Below are 20504 nucleotides of genomic sequence, written 5' to 3'. Positions count from 1 at the left end.
ATGGTGTCACTTGTAGGGAGTTTCAATGTTTAGGCACATCAGGGGCTCTCCAAACGCAACATGGCGTCCCATCTCAATTCCAGTCAATTTTGCATTGAAAAGTCAAATGGCGCTCCTTCCCTTCCAAGCTCTGCCATGCGCCCAAACAATGGTTTACACCCACATATGGGGTATCATCGTACTCAGGACAAATTGGCCAACATTTTTTGGGGTCCAATTTCTTCTCTTACCCTTGGGAAAATAAAAAATTGGGGGCGAAAAGATCATTTTTGTGAAAAAATATGATTTTTTATTTTTACGGCTCTGCATTATAAACTTCTGTGAAGCACTTGGCTGGTCAAAGTGCTCACCACACATCTAGATAAGTTCCTTAGGGGGTCTACTTTCCAAAATGGTGTCACTTGTAGGGAGTTTCAATGTTTAGGCACATCAGGGGCTCTCCAAACGCAACATGGCGTCCCATCTCAATTCCAGTCAATTTTGCATTGAAAAGTCAAATGGCGCTCCTTCCCTTCCAAGCTCTGCCATGCGCCCAAACAATGGTTTACACCCACATATGGGGTATCATCGTACTCAGGACAAATTGGCCAACATTTTTTGGGGTCCAATTTCTTCTCTTACCCTTGGGAAAATAAAAAATTGGGGGCGAAAAGATCATTTTTGTGAAAAAATATGATTTTTTATTTTTACGGCTCTGCATTATAAACTTCTGTGAAGCACTTGGTGAGTCAAAGTGCTCACCACACATCTAGATAAGTTCCTTAGGGGGTCTACTTTCCAAAATGGTGTCACTTGTAGGGAGTTTCAATGTTTAGGCACATCAGGGGCTCTCCAAACGCAACATGGCGTCCCATCTCAATTCCAGTCAATTTTGCATTGAAAAGTCAAATGGCGCTCCTTCCCTTCCAAGCTCTGCCATGCGCCCAAACAATGGTTTACACCCACATATGGGGTATCATCGTACTCAGGACAAATTGCACAACATTTTTTGGGGTCCAATTTCTTCTCTTACCCTTGGGAAAATAAAAAATTGGGGGCGAAAAGATCATTTTTGTGAAACAATATGATTTTTTATTTTTACGGCTCTGCATTATAAACTTCTGTGAAGCACTTGGTGGGTCAAAGTGCTCACCACACATCAAGATAAGTTCCTTAGGGGGTCTACTTTCCAAAATGGTGTCACTTGTAGGGGGTTTCAGTGTTTAGGCACATCAGGGGCTCTCCAAACGCAACATGGCGTCCCATCTCAATTCCAGTCAATTTTGCATTGAAAAGTCAAATGGCGCTCCTTTCCTTCCGAGCTCTGCCATACGCCCAAACAGTGGTTTACCCCCACATATGGGGTATCAGCGTACTCAGGACAAATTGTACAACAACTTTGGGGGTCCATTTTCTCCTGTTACCCTTGGTAAAATAAAACAAATTGGAGCTGAAATAAATTTTGTGTGAAAAAAAGTTAAATGTTCATTTTTATTTAAACATTCCAAAAATTCCTGTGAAACACCTGAAGGGTTAATAAACTTCTTGAATGTGGTTTTGAGCACCTTGAGGGGTGCAGTTTTTAGAATGGTGTCACACTTGGGTATTTTCTATCATATAGACCCCTCAAAATGACTTCAAATGAGATGTGGTCCCTAAAAAAAAATGGTGTTGTAAAAATGAGAAATTGCTGGTCAACTTTTAACCCTTATAACTCCGTCACAAAAAAAAATTTTGGTTCCAAAATTGTACTGATGTAAAGTAGACATGTGGGAAATGTTACTTATTAAGTATTTTGCGTGACATATGTCTGTGATTTAAGGGCATAAAAATTCAAAGTTGGAAAATTGCAAAATTTTCAAAATTTTCGCCAAATTTCCATTTTTTTCACAAATAAACGCAAGTTATATCGAATAAATTTTACCACTAACATGAAGTACAATATGTCACGAGAAAACAATGTCAGAATCGCCAAGATCCGTCAAAGCGTTCCAGAGTTATAGCCTCATAAAGGGACAGTGGTCAGAATTGTAAAAATTGGCCCGGTCATTAACGTGCAAACCACCCTTGGGGGTGAAGGGGTTAAAGGCTATTGCGGTCTCAGCCATTTATAGGAATATCTGTCTCTCTATACTTCGTGTTATATGGAGAAAACAAAGACGTGGACCACTCTACCTCATTTCAGAACTCCAATTGAAGTGATTTGACTAACCCTTTTAGAATCAGAAGAGCTGTGCTTTAGCGAGTTAAAATTAGCATGTTTTTGCATGCAATGTATGTTTATTATATTAAGGAATTAAAAAAATATATTAAAATCATCATTACTACTAGTCATCTAAGAAAATAAGTTTTTGGGTTAACCTTAGACTTGATGTTCAGGAGTCGAGACAAGCCTTGTGGACAACCCCTGAGGGAGCTATCACTAGCTTCTCCTTCCAAATAAAGATTAATCTTCAATTGATGGAAGCCCCAGACGCCACAGAGAATATTTTATTGTACATCCCCTAACAAATACTAAACAACCATAAAATCAAAAGACTAAAAATATTTGTCCAACATGTTGTATACTTTCGGCACTGCACATATCAAGATAAAATAACACATAGAAATCAGTTTCATGCTCTACGGCTCTGGAATAAACTCTGACGTCGACACCGCCTACACAGAGGTGGTGAAGAAATTGCATATAATGTTATTAATCATATAATGGTTACTGCTCCATATAATATAACTCAGCATGCACAATTATAATATAGTATCTAATCTATCAATTATGGTTATATGTTTAGCAAAGTAAGAGTTCATTTTCAATACAATTGTACAGATAAAAATTTCCATTAAGCTACATAGACTAGTACAAGCAAATTTACTAATCCACTCTAATGTACCTTTGGACTAGACAGTTTTAACCCCTTTCTGCCATATGGTGCACTGATACCGTCGGGTCCCCTTCTCTTATGCAGGCTCAGGAGGTGAGCCAACATTTTTCCCAGCAGATGATGGCTGTGTTATTCAGACATCATCTGCATCTAACAGTCACAAGTTATCTCCACTCACAGCTGTTAACCTGCTGAATGCAGTATTTACATTGAGTAACCCAGGAGTGGGCGGTGCTCCCTTCTGAGAGCTCATCGGCCCCCTGGCAGTTGCGATCATGGGGTGCCAATGGGTTGCCATGATAGTTGGAGGCCTGTTGATGATACCCGTACCTGTCATGACGGTACTCCTGTGAGACTGATTTTTGCTGTATACAACAATCCACTTGAATTGCGGTATTTAGTATAGGCGATCAGACAATCGCAGGTTCAAGTCCCCTAAGGGGACTAAAAAATACAGAATTGCAATATATCCATAAAGATTGGATGCTATACTGTGGTTCCGTATTATATACGATTTTTTATGCACCCATAGACTTGAGTGGGTGAGTCGTATCCAATTCTTGGAAGAAATTAGTGAATGCTGCGATAATTTAACACATAGATTCGGTCATTGAAAAAAATCTCATCTGCCCTTCCCCATTAAATAACATTGGTCCGAGTGAAGTCCATTTGTACAGTTGTGTCAACGAGCCCAAAAATTAAGTCTCATTGATCTAGTATAATTAAAAATTAAAGCATTGACAGCCTTCAGTGATTCTCACGTTATTTCTAGTGGAAGCCTGTGTTTTGAACCACAATGTGCACAGCAGCAGAGTAGAATATTACATAAGCTGAAAATGTCCTCCGTAATAACCTGCAATGACCCTTGGCAGATGGGAGCGGCTCTCTTACAGCAGCAGAAAAATGTTGGATACTGGAATTAGACGTTAATAGTGCATTAGTAAATTTACTGGACTCTTGGCCTGACACTAGAAAAATCTGTTGACAATGACATCATTACAGCAAGTCTCCTTTTCAAAGATTTCAAAGCTTAGGAGAGAAATTAGATGCTTTGGATCATGATGTCAGGCCAACGACACTTTACTTTTACATTTAATTTCTCAAACTGCTTCATATTAAAAAGAATCTGTCACTAGGGTTTGCCAGCTAATCTGAGAGCACTATAATGTAGAGACAGAGACCCTGATTCCAGCGATGTGTCACATATTGGCCTGCTTGCTGTAGTCTGGATAAAATCATTGCTTTATTAGAAGACAATTATCACTAGAGGACAAGCAAATGTTTTGCCATGTAGCCCTCCAAATTCATGAGCTCTGTATAAACTTGCACCAACCACTGATTGCCAGCTTTCTGCCTATGCACAGTTAAACAAAAATCAGCCAATCAGTGGTGGGGGTGGGGTTATACAGATCTCAGCATTCAGAGAACTGGTACATCTGTAGTAGGTAAAACAGCTATTTTTTTAAAACTACAGCAAGCAGCTCAGTAAGAGACACATAGCTGGAATCAGAGTCTCTGCCCCTACATCATGTTGTTCTCATATGTGGTAACGAAAATTTGGTGCCAGATTTACTTTAAAAAGAATCAGTCATTTCTCCTATCATGTCAGCGTTACTAAATAATTGTGTACTCCCGTGATGCATGTCAGAAGAATATGAATTATTTTCCATTGTTCTGAGGACACGGCCACAGTTGGCATACCACTCCTCCCACTATAGGTTTCTGTAGGACCAAGTCCTACTCTCTCTCTCTCTGTGAATTTCCATGCCCCGCTCTTCAGGCAAATGGTCAGTGTGGAATGTGAATGTAATTACTAGCAGAGCTGAATGTGTTTTCCCCCCAAAAAATCTCTTTATCTTCAAGGTATAACACTCAAAGTCAAATTCAATAATGCACATTAACCCCAGAAACAGGAAAATTAGATTTCCAAGATATGGGTACTTGAGGTTATGCATGGCAGCATTTTACAGCATTTAGGGCCATCAGAAGCCAGGGAAATAAATTTCTTCCCACCAGCAAATCACAGACATACCATGTTTGGACTTTAAAGAACGGTAAAATCGCAGGGAACAAAATTACACCAATATCATTGGCCTGTGAGCTTCCAGGACAAAGATATGAAGAAAAGGAGTTGTCCATAACTTTACAAGCTAGATGTACCTCCCAGAAAACAGCCCATATGTGTTAGGGGTCGAGTTCCCACCTCTGCACAGGGGGAATCTCGAGCCATCTCCTCTGCGGTCTCCCATTCCTCTCCAGTCGCAGTAGAGCCTGCTCAGCGGAGACGTCGGTCCCAGCATCTGGCTCAGCCTGATACTGTGCGGATGGTTTCTGTTGCTTTCCCAGGCTCAGCCATTGTAGCCAGTACAGGTCAGTGGCGAGCAGACGTCTCTGGGACTAAGTCCTGCTTTTCCCTTCTCAGCATGCCCAAGGTAAGACCTCTCATTGGAGGTCAGGGGTCACATGCTCCGGTACTGCTGCAGCTCCCATTGGTCCTCTAGAAAGGTCCTGAAGTTGCTCTGGTATTGTAGCAGCTTCCATTGGTCCTCTAGGAAGGTCCTGAAGCTGCTGCTGCACCTATAAAAGGTTTGAATGGCTGCATGGCAATGCGCTAGTATTACTTCATGTTATGAGCTTGCTAATTGTGGTCATGCCTGTATGATTGTATTCAGGGACCTGGCTGAAATAAGCCCCTAGAATACCGGCTCCTCCGGTGAGGAGTTTGTATGATTGTATTCAAGGACCTGGCTAAACTAAGCCCCTAGAATACTGGCACCTCCGGTGAGGAGTTTTTGTGTGCTTCTCTGTGTGCGTGACCACTGACTGCCATCAGCTCAGCAGTTAGCTGTGTTACCCTGTAACGCTAACAGTGTTCTTTTCTGTGTGACTCAGTGAAGTAACTCAGTTCACTTATACCGCCATATAGTGCCGTCATTTTCTAGCAGCAGGTTGTCTCCTGCACAGTGGACCCAGGTCGCGAACGCATCAATTATAACATCCATATTAAATCTGTGCGTTCTGCCACTCCTCACAATATGTGAGATCAGCAAAGTCGGATTTCTTAGCTTTATGGCTGAAGCATAAAACAAGAAAGTCCATCTTTGGCAGGCATTCAGAGCCAGGAGAGACAGCTGAAACACCATGCTGTGGAAATGGATCATTTCTTTGGGATCTCTCCTCCCCTTTATCGACATGTCATACCTGAGATTTAGTAAGTTTCGTATTTTCATCCCTTTTATTTCATAACTGTACATATTTGTATTTTGTCTCTTTTGTAATATCATTTGTATTTTTTGTAAACACTGGCAATTTTTTCTAGAGTAAACTTATAAATTTGCTAACTTTGTTCTTCTTGCGCTATGAGCGATCTGCCACGTACTCCGTGCAAATTCATGTTACCAAACGGGTGTCCTATCCAGCGAAAAGAGGTCAACGGTGGGAGCATAGTTTTAGTATTTATGTGGTGTTGGGGACATGGTGGTGACTGGATCGAGGTATACATAAGTTCCGATCAGGAACCGGTAATATACAGTACAGACCAAAAGATTGGACACACATTCTCATTTAAAGATTTTTCTGTATTTTCATGATCATGAAAATTGTACATTCACACTGAAGGCATCAAAACTATGAATTAACACATGTGGAATTATATACTTAACAAAAAAGTGTGAACCAACTGAAGTTATGTCATATTCTAGGTTCTTCAAAGTAGCCACCTTTTGCTTTGATGACTGCTTTGCACACTTTTGGCATTCTCTTGATGAGCTTCAAGAGGTAGTCACCGGGAATGGTTTTCACTTCACAGGTGTGCCCTGTCAGGTTTAATAAGTGGGATTTCTTGCCTTATAAATGGGGTTGGGACCATCAGTTGTGTTGTGCAGAAGTCTGGTGGATACACAGCTGATAGTCCTACTGAATAGACTGTTAGAATTTGTATTATGGCAAGAAAAAAGCAGCTACATAAAGAAAAACGAGTGGCCATCATTACTTTAAGAAATGAAGGTCAGTCAGTCTGAAAAATTAGCAAACTTTGAAAGTGTCCCCAAGTGCAGTTGCAAAAACCATCAAGCGCTGCAAAGAAACTGGCTCACATGAGGACCGCCCCAGGAAAGGAAGACCAAGAGTCACCTCTCCTTCTGAGGATATCCGAGTCACCAGCCTCAGAAATCGCAGGTTAACAGCAGCTCAGATTAGAGACCAGGTCAATGCCACACAGAGTTCTAGCAGCAGACACATCTCTACAACAACTGTTAAGAGGAGACTTTGTGCAGCAGGCCTTCATGGTAAAATAGCTGCTAGGAAACCACTGCTAAGGACAGGCAACAAACAGAAGAGACTTGTTTGGGCTAAAGAACACAAGGAATGGACATTAGACCAGTGGAAAGCTGTGCTTTGGTCTGATGAGTCCAAATTTGAGATCTTTGGTTCCAACCACCATGTCTTTGTGCGACGCAGAAAAGGTGAACGGATGGACTCTACATGCCTGGTTCCCACCGTGAAGCATGGAGGAGGAGGTGTAATGGTGTGGGGGTGCTTTGCTGGTGACACTGTTGGGGATTTATTCAAAATAGAAGGCATACTGAACCAGCATGGCTACCACAGCATCTTGCAGCGGCATGCTATTCCATCCGCTTTGCGTTTAGTTGGACCACCATTTATTTTTCAACAGGACAATGACCCCAAACACACCTCCAGGCTGTGTAAGGGCTATTTGACCAAGAAGGAGTGATGGGGTTGCAGCGCCCCAGAGTCCTGGTCGTTGAAGTACTGTGGCTCCGCCACTATGGAGAGCTATGGTACGTCTGATTGCACTAAGGAGTTTCTCTGACCAGGTACACTCACACCACACTTCACACTCCGGCCACCAGGGGGGGTGGTTCTATCTACTAGGCCACTCCTCACACTTTGGTAAAACTGGGGGTTGGACAGGAAGACAGGGAGAAGTAGCTGGGAAGAGCTAGTGAGAGGACCTGTCAGGGATGGGATCCTGGCAGACTCCTCAGAACAGAACTAACCAGTGCACAACGGGAATACAGTAAAGAAGTATTGGGACCAGAAGGAGTCGTGCTGTTAGACCGAGGCAACATCCTTCTGAGGCGCAAACAGTCGGTGACCGGAACGCCGAGCAAGTAAGAGACTTTAAGTACACTGCAAACCACGGCCGGGCAGCTAATTACAGGTTGGCTGTCTCACTTAACACCTAAGCAGACAACGGAGGCAGCTGTGGGAGAGGGGCGACTCTAGGGTCCCGGAAGAACTCCAGGCCTACCCCGTCATACGGGTGCGTCCTACCATATCATCTGGGGGACGGAGAGAACGAACATCAGAGACAGACAGAAACAGTTGTGAGGACTATCCCGGGAGCTCCGCAGGGAAGAACTACAACATCCAGCGCTAGAAGGTAGACACTGATTCCCACCTGTAAAGAGAACTCCTGATGTGCCTTTGGACCGGCCGGTCTCTGACAACCCAGTTAACAGCGCTCTGGACTGAGTTCTCCAAAACCTTCAGTAAAGAGGTAAAGAGACTGCAACCTGGTGTCTTCGTTATTTACCGCGACTTGCACCCCACAACTGCACCATCATCACTTATTCTACCGGACGTCCCCCACTGACAGACAGGGCCACGGACCAGGTCTAGCCACCGTGACAACCCCAGGACTGAGACCCAGAGGCCCGGTGCCGGGTACCCCTCGGCCCTGCGGCGGTGTGGGGGCGCTCCAAACTTGGCGTCACGAACAGGATCTACTTAAGCCTGAAGAATCAGGTCATGTGTGCCTTGGAACTGTGATTTATTGCGCTTGAACTGTACTTTATTGAAAAGACTGTGTACTGCCATTTACCGCCAAAAATTCGCCATTGCCGCGCCCGGAGGGAGGAGCCTTAGCTACATGGGCGGAATCAGCCAAAAGAAGCGCGGAACGGAAAGCGCGGTAAGGCGCCAATCCCGGAAGAGGAACTCCGACCTCCAGCAGGTTAGTGGGAGGAAGGGACAGCCATGTCTGAGTCGGGAGGAGAGGAGGTGGCGGTCGCAGCCGCGGACGCAGGGGCAGCTCCGGTCCCCGCAGCGGACGGAGCCGCGGCCCTAATACCACCACCGGTAGCCGCAGAACCCGCTGTTCCTCCCAGCCAGCCGGACGCTGCCGCTAACACAAAAGCCATAATGCCCTTCTCTATGCCGTACCTGCCCGGAGCGGCCTGGCTTCCGCGATACTCTGGGGAGTCGCATACATTCACTGACTTTAAAGAAGGGCTCTGCAGCCTGCTCGAGTTCTATCCCCTGACAGAGCCTCAGAAGGTTCATATGATAACCGGCCAACTCTTTGGGGCGGCTCTGAGAGAATTGAAGTCCTGGCCCGCCGAGGATAAGGGAACTGCGCAACAGATTCTTGCAAAGCTTAAGGCCACCTTCGATACTCGCACTGCTACAGAGATTAAATTGACTTTCTATGGATGCAAACAGAGACCGCAGGATAGCTTACGGGACTATGCCCTTAATCTCCAGGAGGCGATGCGGGCCATTAAGCAGGGTGACCCCGGCAGCATGCAGGATGAGGATAAACTTCTGAAGGAGCGGTTCATTGAGGGGCTCCTGTGCAGTCACCAGCGGGGCCAATTGCACTTCCTGGCCATGCAAAATCCAGACTTGACTTTTGCGCAATTCAAAGATAAAGCTATTCAGGCATTGCAGGAGCGCCAGCCCAGCCGCACAATACCACCCAGGCGCCCCGCTCTCACATACCACCAGGAGGTGGCATCGGACACCCCAGTTGCCGCGGAGGCCGACGCCCAGAGCTTCGAGGACGACTCCCCTGCAAGACTCCGTCTCCAGGTGCAAGAGCTAACCAAGAGCGTTGCTGCCCTGGCCCGGACGGTGCAGTCCCTACAGGAGGCCCCCAAAGAGAAGATCCAGTTGGCTTCCAGCCCGGAGGATGTCCCGTGGATGCGACAGAGGAGGACCCCGCCGACCAGAAGCCGGCCCGACGATCGCTTCCATCAGGATGGACGACCCATCTGCCGCCGCTGTCACCAGGTGGGCCACCTTGCAAGGTACTGTCCTTTAAACGAGCAACCCCTGGGGCAAAGGGCCAACCGCCAGGAGTAGGACGATCCGGCCCGCAGCATTGGAGAACCAAGTACATTGGAGGACGGCCAGTTCTCCCTGTAGTGGTTGATGGGATCCCCTTGAACGCTTTGCTGGACACTGGTTCTCAGGTGACGACTATACCTTACGTGCTTTACAAACGGTATTGGGAGGACACTGATATTACCTGTGGCCCTGACGATGATTTCACCATAATTGCCAGTAATGGTCAGCCGTTGCCACAAGTGGGGTATAAGGAGGTCACCATCAAGGTGGGGCAGGTGGAATTGAAAGCCCAAGGGATTGTGATTGTTGATATTGATCGTCGAGAATGTAATCCCATGATGACTCTTGGTACTAATGTTATAGAAAATTGTCTTGCAGAAGTTATTGTTTTGTTGCAACAGGTGGCAGAAACCGCTGGCCACAGTGAACAACGTGCCCTGCAGAAGGAAATCAGAGCTCTGATGCAGAGACAGCAGGTAGAGCTGACTGGTGGTGAGATTGGTCGTGTCACTGTGAGTGATTCGAACCCCATCGCGATACCCCCCAGGAGTGAGATGTTAATATGGTGTCGGGCAGCTATAGGCCTCAGGGGTAAGGACTATCAGGCCTTGGTGGAACCCGTATATTCAGACAATAGGCCTACTGTCCTGACAGCCCGGGGGGTGGTCGACGTCCGCCAGGGGAGAGTGCCCGTACGTGTCCTCAATTGTGGGGAGGAAGAGGTTCACCTCACCAAGTATACCACGCTCGCCAAACTGTTCACTGTCAATAATAATGTGATACAGACACCTGAACCCTTGGTCCCGTCAAACTTGGCAGAGAACAAAGGTTCTGCGGAACCCTCAAAAGACTGGTGTCGGGAATTGCATGTGGGCACTGACTCTACCCCATCCCATCAAAAACAGGGGGCCTACAGGGTGGTACACGAGTACGAGCAGGTATTCAGCAAACACCCCTCAGATTTTGGGCAGGTGAAAGGGATCCAACATCACATCCCCACGGGAGATCACCGACCCATAAAAGAGAGATATCGCCCTGTACCCCCAGCTCATTACCAGTGTGCCAAGGACATGTTGCGGGAAATGAAGGAGGCTGGGGTGGTGAGAGACAGCTGTAGCCCCTGGGCAGCTCCGTTAGTCCTTGTTAAAAAGAAAGATGGTACAATGAGGATGTGTGTTGATTACAGGCAGTTGAATCGCATTACACATAAGGACGCATACCCACTGCCCAGGATAGAGGAGTCTCTGGCTGCTTTAAAATCTGCTAACTACTTCTCTACCTTAGATCTCACCAGTGGGTACTGGCAGGTTCCTGTGGCGGAGGCGGACAAAGAGAAGACGGCCTTCACGACGCCAATGGGTCTCTGTGAGTTCAACTACATGCCCTTCGGATTGTGCAATGCTCCCGGAACGTTCCAGAGGATGATGGAGTGCTGCTTGGGACACCTGAACTTTGAAACCGTGCTGCTATATTTGGATGATGTCATTGTCTTCTCTAAGACCTACGAAGACCACCTGAAGCACCTGGCCGAGGTGTTTGAAGCCCTATCCAACTTTGGCTTAAAGGTGAAACCGTCCAAGTGCCATCTGCTGAAACCGAAAGTGCAGTACCTGGGCCATGTGGTTAGCGCTGAAGGAGTGGCCCCAGACCCCGACAAGGTCACAGTGATTAAGGACTGGCCGAAGCCCAGTGACCTCCACGAAGTCCGGCAGTTTCTCGGGCTGGTAGGCTATTACCGGAGGTTCATTAAGGACTTCACCAAGAAGGCCGCACCCTTGCAAAACCTGTTGGTGGGCCAACCAAAGAAGACCAAGGGGAGGAACACCCCCTTTGATTGGAACGAAGAGCTGGAGGAATCCTTCACCTGTTTGAAGTCGGCACTGACGGGAGAAGAGGTACTGGCTTACCCCGAATACGACCAACCGTTTGTGCTGTACACAGATGCCAGCAATGTGGGATTAGGAGCCGTGCTGTCCCAGGTCCAGGAGGGCAAAGAGAGGGTGATCACTTACGCCAGCCGGAAACTCCGTCCCACGGAAAGGAACCCTGACAACTATAGTTCCTTTAAGCTGGAATTCCTTGCCATTGTCTGGGCAGTGACAGAGAGGTTCAAACACTACCTGGCCTCCGCGAAATTCACCGTCTTCACGGACAACAATCCGCTAACGCATCTGAATACTGCCAAACTTGGGGCCTTAGAGCAGCGGTGGATGGCCCGGCTAACCAACTACAATTTCACCATCAAGTACCGGGCAGGACACAAGAATGCCAATGCCGATGCCTTGTCCCGAATGCCCAATTTGCCAGAAGCGGGAGAAGACCCGGAGGCACTTGAAGAGGTGGAGCTGCCTGCATTCCATCACCCCAAACTCTCATCAGGTGAAGAATAGGCACAAGAACCAATCGGATGCCACGCTCAATCCCCTGCCCCACCATGGATGGGCAGAAACCCAGGATAGTGACCCCGCGGTCCGTCAGGTGAAGGAGCTCTTGACGCAGGCTGGGTTGCACCCTGGCCCAGATGACCCACAAGAAACCCAGCAGCTGTGGAAGGGGAGAAGCAAACTGTTTATCCATGATGGCAAGCTGTGCAGGAGAAGCATCGACCCATGTACTCATGAATTGGTGTGGCAGATAGTGGTGCCCAGGCGGGATGCGCCCATGGTTCTGGGAGCCTACCATGATGGAGCCGGACACTTCGGATGGAGGAAGCTAGAGAAGCTGCTCCGAGGGAGGTTCTATTGGATTGGCATGAAGAGAACCATTGAGAAGTGGTGTCGGGAGTGTGGTCCATGTAGTCTGCGCAGGAAGGACCGTGACAGTCAACGGGCTCCCCTGCGGCCTATCATCACCAAAAGGCCGCTCGAACTGGTCACGCTGGATCATGTGAAGCTGACACCTAGCCGGTCGGGCTATATCTACGCCCTTACCATCGTGGACCACTACTCCAGGTTTTTGGTGGTTGTGCCTGTCAAGGATCTAACAGCCAGGACTGCCGCCAGGGCCTTCCAGCAGCACTTTTGTAGGCCCCATGGCTACCCAGAGAAGGTACTGACTGATCAGGGACCTGCATTCGAAGCAGAAGTGTTCCAAGAATTCTGCCAACTGTACGGGTGTAAGAAGATCAGGACCACACCGTACCACCCTCAAACTAATGGGATGTGCGAGAAGATGAACCAGGTGGTAATCGATTTATTGAAGACCTTGCCTGTGGAGGAACGGAACCTGTGGCCGATAAAGTTGCCTGACTTGGTGGATATGTACAACCACATCCCAGTAAGTTCCACCAATTGTACTCCAGCGTACCTGATGCGAGGAAGATCTAGTCGGTTACCCGTTGATCTGGACATGGGGGTCCTAGTACCCGAAGATACCTCGCCGGAGGAAGATTGGGATTCAGAAAGGCAGCGAAGATACCGCGAAGTACAGGAGTGTGTAGAGAGAAGTCTCGCCCAGGCTAGGCAGAAACAAGAAAGGGACTACAACCAACACGCTCCTGCGATTCCCCTGTCACCTGGTGAGCAAGTACTTAAACGAAAGAGGAGATTACACAAGCTCGATGACCAATGGGAAGCGGAACCGTATACCATCCTGCCATCCGACTTCGATAACTCAAAGGTTTGTCTCATCAGCAAGGACAGAGGGGAGACCTCGACAGCGGTATCCAGGGATCACCTTAAGGTCTGCCTCGATAAGTTGAAAGAGAGGGGCACGGCCCCAGAAATCTCCCCGCCGGTGGAAAAGGAGAAGATGTTTCATACCGTCCTTGGTGACTTTCCCCAGTCCTGGACTCAGATAAACCAAGCCATCGTGGTGCCTGTTCTAATGTTCCAACAGCCGGACCCACCAGAAACAATGGTGGTACCAGATCAGCCGGCCCCGCTACCTCAACAAGCCTTACCTGATGAAGCCATGCCAACCGCTGAACCAGCAAATCCTCCCTCTGCTATCAGTGAATCTGCTGTACCCACTGTTGATAGCAGCAGCTCCGAGAGCCCCAACCTGCCAGTGCTACCCAGACTCACTAGAAGTGTAGCTAGAAGACAGTGCACTACACCAGCGGTAGCAAGCATAGCGGGCCCTGTTAGGCCAATAGCAACCCCTGCGCTGCGAAGGTCCACACGCAGCACTCAAAATCAAACTCCCCTCCGCTACAAAACTTGGAGGTATTAATAAGGGCTGCTATTTAATTGAAAATGTTTGTATGCATATCTTTTTGTTACAGGTTTTTAAATGGACAATAGAGTAATGGACGGTGAATTGCTCAAAAACTTTCAAAAAGGGGGACCCCTTTGTTTACCCGGGGTCCCCATTGTTTCAACCACTGAACTGAGAGTCATAAACTGTGCATGACCTAACTTTCGCAACGTTCAAGAGTCCTCACCTCCCATAAAGGGAAGCACTGTTATGTTTAATTGCTATGCTATTTCAAAATTCTGTATGTTTTCTGTTAACATGTATTGTTGTTCTTGTTTTCCCAGTCCCGGAGTACTGGATTTAACCGGGGGGGAGTGCAGCGCCCCAGAGTCCTGGTCGTTGCAGTACTGTGGCTCCGCCACTATGGGGAGCTATGGTACGTCTAATTGCACTAAGGAGTTTCTCTGACCAGGTACACTCACACCACACTTCACACTCCGGCCACCAGGGGGGGTGGTTCTATCTACTAGGCCACTCCTCACACTTTGGTAAAACTGGGGGTTGGACAGGAAGACAGGGAGAAGTAGCTGGGAAGAGCTAGTGAGAGGACCTGTCAGGGATGGGATCCTGGCAGACTCCTCAGAACAGAACTAACCAGTGCACAACGGGAATACAGTAAAGAAGTATTGGGACCAGAAGGAGTCGTGCTGTTAGACCGAGGCAACATCCTTCTGAGGCGCAAACAGTCGGTGGCCGGAACGCCGAGCAAGTAAGAGACTTTAAGTACACTGCAAACCATGGCCGGACAGCTAATTACAGGTTGGCTGTCTCACTTAACACCTAAGCAGACAACGGAGGCAGCTGTGGGAGAGGGGCGGCTCTAGGGTCCCGGAAGAACTCCAGGCCTACCCCGTCATACGGGTGCGTCCTACCATATCATCTGGGGGACGGAGAGAACGAACATCAGAGACAGACAGAAACAGTTGTGAGGACTATCCCGGGAGCTCCGCAGGGAAGAACTACAACATCCAGCGCTAGAAGGTAGACACTGATTCCCACCTGTAAAGAGAACTCCTGATGTGCCTTTGGACCGGCCGGTCTCTGACAACCCAGTTAACAGCGCTCTGGACTGAGTTCTCCAAAACCTTCAGTAAAGAGGTAAAGAGACTGCAACCTGGTGTCTTCGTTATTTACCGCGACTTGCACCCCACAACTGCACCATCATCATCACTTATTCTACCGGACGTCCCCCACTGACAGACAGGGCCACGGACCGGGTCTAGCCACCGTGACAACCCCAGGACTGAGACCCAGAGGCCCGGTGCCGGGTACCCCTAGGCCCTGCGGCGGTGTGGGGGCGCTCCAGGGTGCTACGCCAGATGACCTGGCCTCCACAGTCACCAGACCTGAACCCAATCGAGATGGTTTGGGGTGAGCTGGACCGCAGAGTGAAGGCAAAAGGGCCAACAAGGGCTAAGCATCTCTGGGAACTCCTTCAAGATGGTTGGAAGACCATTCCCAGTGACTACCTCTTGAAGCTCATCAAGAGAATGCCAAGAGAGTGCAAAGCAGTCATCAAAGCAAAAGGTGGCTACTTTGAAGAACCTAGAATATAAGACATAATTTCAGTTGTTTCACACTTTTTTTTGTCAAGTATATAATTCCACGTGTTAATTCATAGTTTTGATGCCTTCAGTGTGAATGTACAATTTTCATAGTCATGAAAATACAGAAAAATCTTTAAATGAGAAGGTGTGTCCAAACTTTTGGTCTGTACTGTATATACATCCTGTCACATCACGTACCACAATACTCGACATAAATTAGAGCAGCTGCACCTTTTTTCTTATTTTCTGTCAATACACTTATTGGCCAGCAGGGTAGGGGAGGTGCCAGAGAGCTGCAAGTCCCTGACTAAAAGTGAAGTATTCCTGACAATGCATTACTATGCCATAGGTCACGCACCATGTGGAGCACGGATGTTACCACTTTGCTATGGCAAGGACAAAAGAAAAGAAAACAAAGATTGTGAGTCAGGTTGCACTTAATAAACCTATGTTTCCTGGTAGTGTGATGTAATGTGGTGCACTTCAAATAGTCCAGAAAACAGGGAGGCCAGACAGGCTATTGATAAACTTTACTTGTTACATGAATACACAGGTACATCCAGATAAACAATGATTTATCAGAGATTCAATTCCAGTGCAGCAATCACAGTTACTTTCTGGTATAGTAATGCAGATATAACAATGGTGCAGTGATTCCTGGGTCTCAGCTTCTTCTAATATGCGCAGTCCTGATCACACAGCTATCTGTAGCTGAGGCTGTGGTTTCTCTTTCCCAGGAATTCCCGGCTGTTTCCTACCTGTTCCTTCATTTTTCTTGATGACTCACTAGTGCACACAAAATGTCTCCTTCCCTAACAACGCTAAACCAGGACTTGGTCATGCCCTCTAACCATGTGACCTTACGCTTCAAAGAAAAGAGGAAAGCGCACCTGGCGCAGATCACACAGGAACACATTGAAATCACTGCGGAGAAGAATTACTCACCTGGGTGAGTTGCGGAAGTCCAGGCACAACCCTGTGGGAATGGGAATGTTAATCCAAAGGTGCTGCTCCACCCAGGGAGTCTCCGCTCAGATACCAGGAAGGTAACACCAAGGGAAAGAATGCGCGGGTGGTGAAACCATGGCACATCCTTTCCCTTCATCAGAACTTGGATTTATCATTTTCCCTTATCAATACTGTCTGATGCTGAATACACAGTGACAAAGGAGCAAGTTTATTCATACATTTCCGAGAGAAGTAGTAGATAAACATCCCATTGCTTCAGCATTGTTATTTTATATGAAATACTCCTGTCCACTAAAACAGACATAATGATGTGTCATTAACTACTTAATTTGACTGGAAAAAATGTTAAGAAACATTCTTTTCAGGATAATGACTTATATATAAGGCAAAATAAATAAGATGAAAAAAATTGCTCCTCCACACCTTGGGCTAAGTTCACACGTAGAGTTTTTGCTGTGTTTCTGCACATTTGCATTGCTTTCAATGATGAAAAAAACATTCTACAGGAAATGTAATTTTATCATTTTAATACCTTATCTGGCCATGTGGTGTGTGAGACATGATCAGACACATCTTGTTTAATTTATGAAGTCACAATTTTTTTCTGGCCCATTAGGCGACCATCACATTATTTGTAGAGGGCAATCAGGTGGCCCTCATTCTAATTTTAGAGGGCCAACAGCCAGCCCTTACAAAGCATTTTTGCCGTTTATTACTACTGCAATATAATTTATCCATCTGAGATGGGCAAATTTTCTTTTTCGTACTAATACTTTAAAGTTTAAAACTTGGAGGGCCATCAATCGGTCATCACAATTTGTAGAGGGACAGCAGGCGGCCCCCATATTTTTAGAGGGCCAGCAGGTGCCTTGTGGGCAGAAGGGACTGAAATAGAGTTTTTGATGCAAAAAATCAGTCTACTGTTTACTGTAAATGGAATGAGGCCTAAAAATAAAAGAACACAGTTATAGTTACAGTCAAATGTAGTGGAGGTTCAAATAAATGTAAGTGTTGTTTTGCTGCCTCTTGCCCTGGGTGCCCTTGACTGTGTGGCATCATGAAATATGAAGATTCCCAAAGGATTTGGGGGGTCTGAAAGCTGGGTTTGCATCCTAGGTCATGGGTCTTCAAGCAGGACAATGACCCCAAACATACTTAACCCCTTCCCGACCCATGACGCCACATAGGCGTCATGAAAACCCGTGCCAATCCGACCCATGACGCCTATGTGGCGTCATGGAATGATCGCGTCCCTGCAGATCGGGTGAAGGGGTTAACTCCTATTTTACCCGATCTGCAGGGAGAGGGGGAGTGGTGCTTCAGCCCAGGGGGGGTGGCTTCACCCCCCCGTGGCTACGATCGCTCTGATTGGCTGTTGAAAGTGAAACTGCCAATCAGAGCGATTTGTAATATTTCACCTAAAAAACAGGTGAAATATTACAATCCAGCCATGGCCGATGCTGCAATATCATCGGCCATGGCTGGAAAACCTGAAGTGACCACCCCCCACCCCACCGATCGCCCCCCCAGTGCTCCGTTATGGGGTCCGGTCCCCTCCGTCCTGTGCTCCGCTGCCCCATGCTCCTGCCCGCTCCCCCGTCCTGCTGTCCGCTCCCCCCGTCCTCCGATCACCCCCCCTGTGCTCAGATCCACCCCCCCACCACCCCTTCATACTTACCGATCCTCCCGGTGTCCGGCCGTCTCCTCGCTGGGCGCCGCCATCTTCCAAAATGGCGGGCGCATGCTCAGTACGCCCGCCGGCCGGCAGATTCCTTACAGGTACATTTTGATCGCTGTGGTAGGTTCTACCACAGCGATCAAAATAAAAAAAATAATAAATAAACCCCCCCCTTTATCACCCCCATAGATAGGGACAATAATAAAATAAAGAAAATATTTATTTATTTTTTTTCCCACTGTGGTTAGGGTTAGAACTAGGGTTAGGGTTAGAACTAGGGTTAGGGTTACGGGTAGGGTTAGGGTTATGGCATGTGCGGATTTGGCAGCGGATCCGCAGCGGATCGGCGGCGGATCCGCAGCGGATCGGCCGCGGATCCGCAACGGATTGGCCGCTGCGAATTCGTAGCAGTTTTCCATCAGGTTTACAGTACCGTGTACACCTATGGAAAACCAAATCCGCTGTGCCCATGGTGCGGAAAATTCCGTGCAGAAACGCTGCGTTGTATTTTCCACAGCATGCCAATTCTTTGTGCGGATTCCGCAGCGTTTTACACCTGTTCCTCAATAGGAATCCGCAGGTGAAATCCGCACAAAAAAACACTGGAAATCTGCTGTAAATCCGCAGGTAAAACGCAGTGCCTTTTACTTGCAGATTTTTCAAAAGTCGTGCGGAAAAATCTCACACGAATCCGCTACGTGGGCACATACCCTTAGGGTTAGGGTTGGAATTAGGGCTAGGGTTGGAATTAGGGTTACGGGTGTGTTGGGGTTAGGGTTGTGGTTAGGGGTGTGTTGGGGTTAGGGTTGGGATTAGGGTTATGGCTACAGTTGGGATTAGGATTAGGGGTGTGTTGGGGTTAGTGTTGAAGTTAGAAATGAGGGGTTTCCACTGTTAGGGCACATCAGGGGTCTCCAAACGCAACATGGCGCCACCATTGATTCCAGCCAATCTTGCATTCAAAAAGTCAAATGGTGCTCCCTCCCTTCCAAGCCCCGACGTGTGCCCAAACAGTGGTTTACCCCCACATTTGGGGTACCAGCGTACTCAGGACAAACTGGGCAACAACTGTTGGGGTCCAATTTCTCCTGTTACCCTTGCAAAAATAAAAAATTACTTGCTAAGACATAATTTTTGAGGAAAGAAGAATTATTTTTTATTTTCACGGCTCTGCGTTGTAAACTTCTGTGAAGCACTTGGAGGTTGAACGTGCTCATCACACATCTAGATAAGTTCCTTGGGGGGTCTAGTTTCCAAAATGGGGTCACTTGTGGGGTGTTTCTACTGTTTAGGCACATCAGGGGCTCTGCAAATGCAACGTGACGCCCGCAGACCATTCCATCAAAGTCTGCATTCCAAATGTCACTACTTCCCTTCCGAGCCCTGACGTGCGCCCAAACAGTGGTTTACCCCCACATATGGGGTATCACTGTACTCACAACAAACTGGGCAACAAACATTGGGGCCCAATTTCTCCTGTTACCCTTGTGAAAATAAAAAATTGCTTGCTAAAACATCTTTTTTGAGGAAAGAAAAATGATTTTTTATTTTCACGGCTCTGCGTTGTAAACTTCTGTGAAGCACTTGGGGGTTGAATGTGCTCATCACACATCTAGATAAGTTCCTTGGGGGGTCTAGTTTCCAAAATGGGGTCACTTGTGGGGTGTTTCTACTGTTTAGGCACATCAGGGGCTCTGCAAATGCAACGTGACGCCAGCAGACCATTCCATCAAAGTCTGCATTCCAAAACGTCACTACTTCCCTTCCGAGCCCCGGCATGTGCCCAAACAGTGGTTTACCCCCACATATGGGGTATCAGCGTACTCAGGAGAAACTGGACAACAACTTTTGGGGTCCAATTTCTCCTGTTACCCTTGCAAAAATAAAAAATTCTGGGCTAAAAAAATATTTTTGAGGAAAGGAAACACATTTATTATTTTCACGGCTCTGCGTTATAAACTTCTGTGAAGCACTTGGGGGTTCAAAGTGCTCACCACACATCTAGATAAGTTCCTTGGGGGGTCTAGTTTCCAAAATGGAGTCACTTGTGGGGAGTTCCTACTGTTTAGGCACATCAGGGGCTCTGCAAATGCAACGTGACGCCCGCAGAGCATTCCATCAAAGTCTGCATTCCAAAACGTCACTACTTCCCTTCCGAGCCCC

Source organism: Ranitomeya variabilis, chromosome 8 (genome assembly GCF_051348905.1).
Source record: "Ranitomeya variabilis isolate aRanVar5 chromosome 8, aRanVar5.hap1, whole genome shotgun sequence".
Classification (NCBI taxonomy): Eukaryota; Metazoa; Chordata; class Amphibia; order Anura; family Dendrobatidae; genus Ranitomeya; species Ranitomeya variabilis.
Note: the sequence above shows the minus strand (reverse complement) of the source record.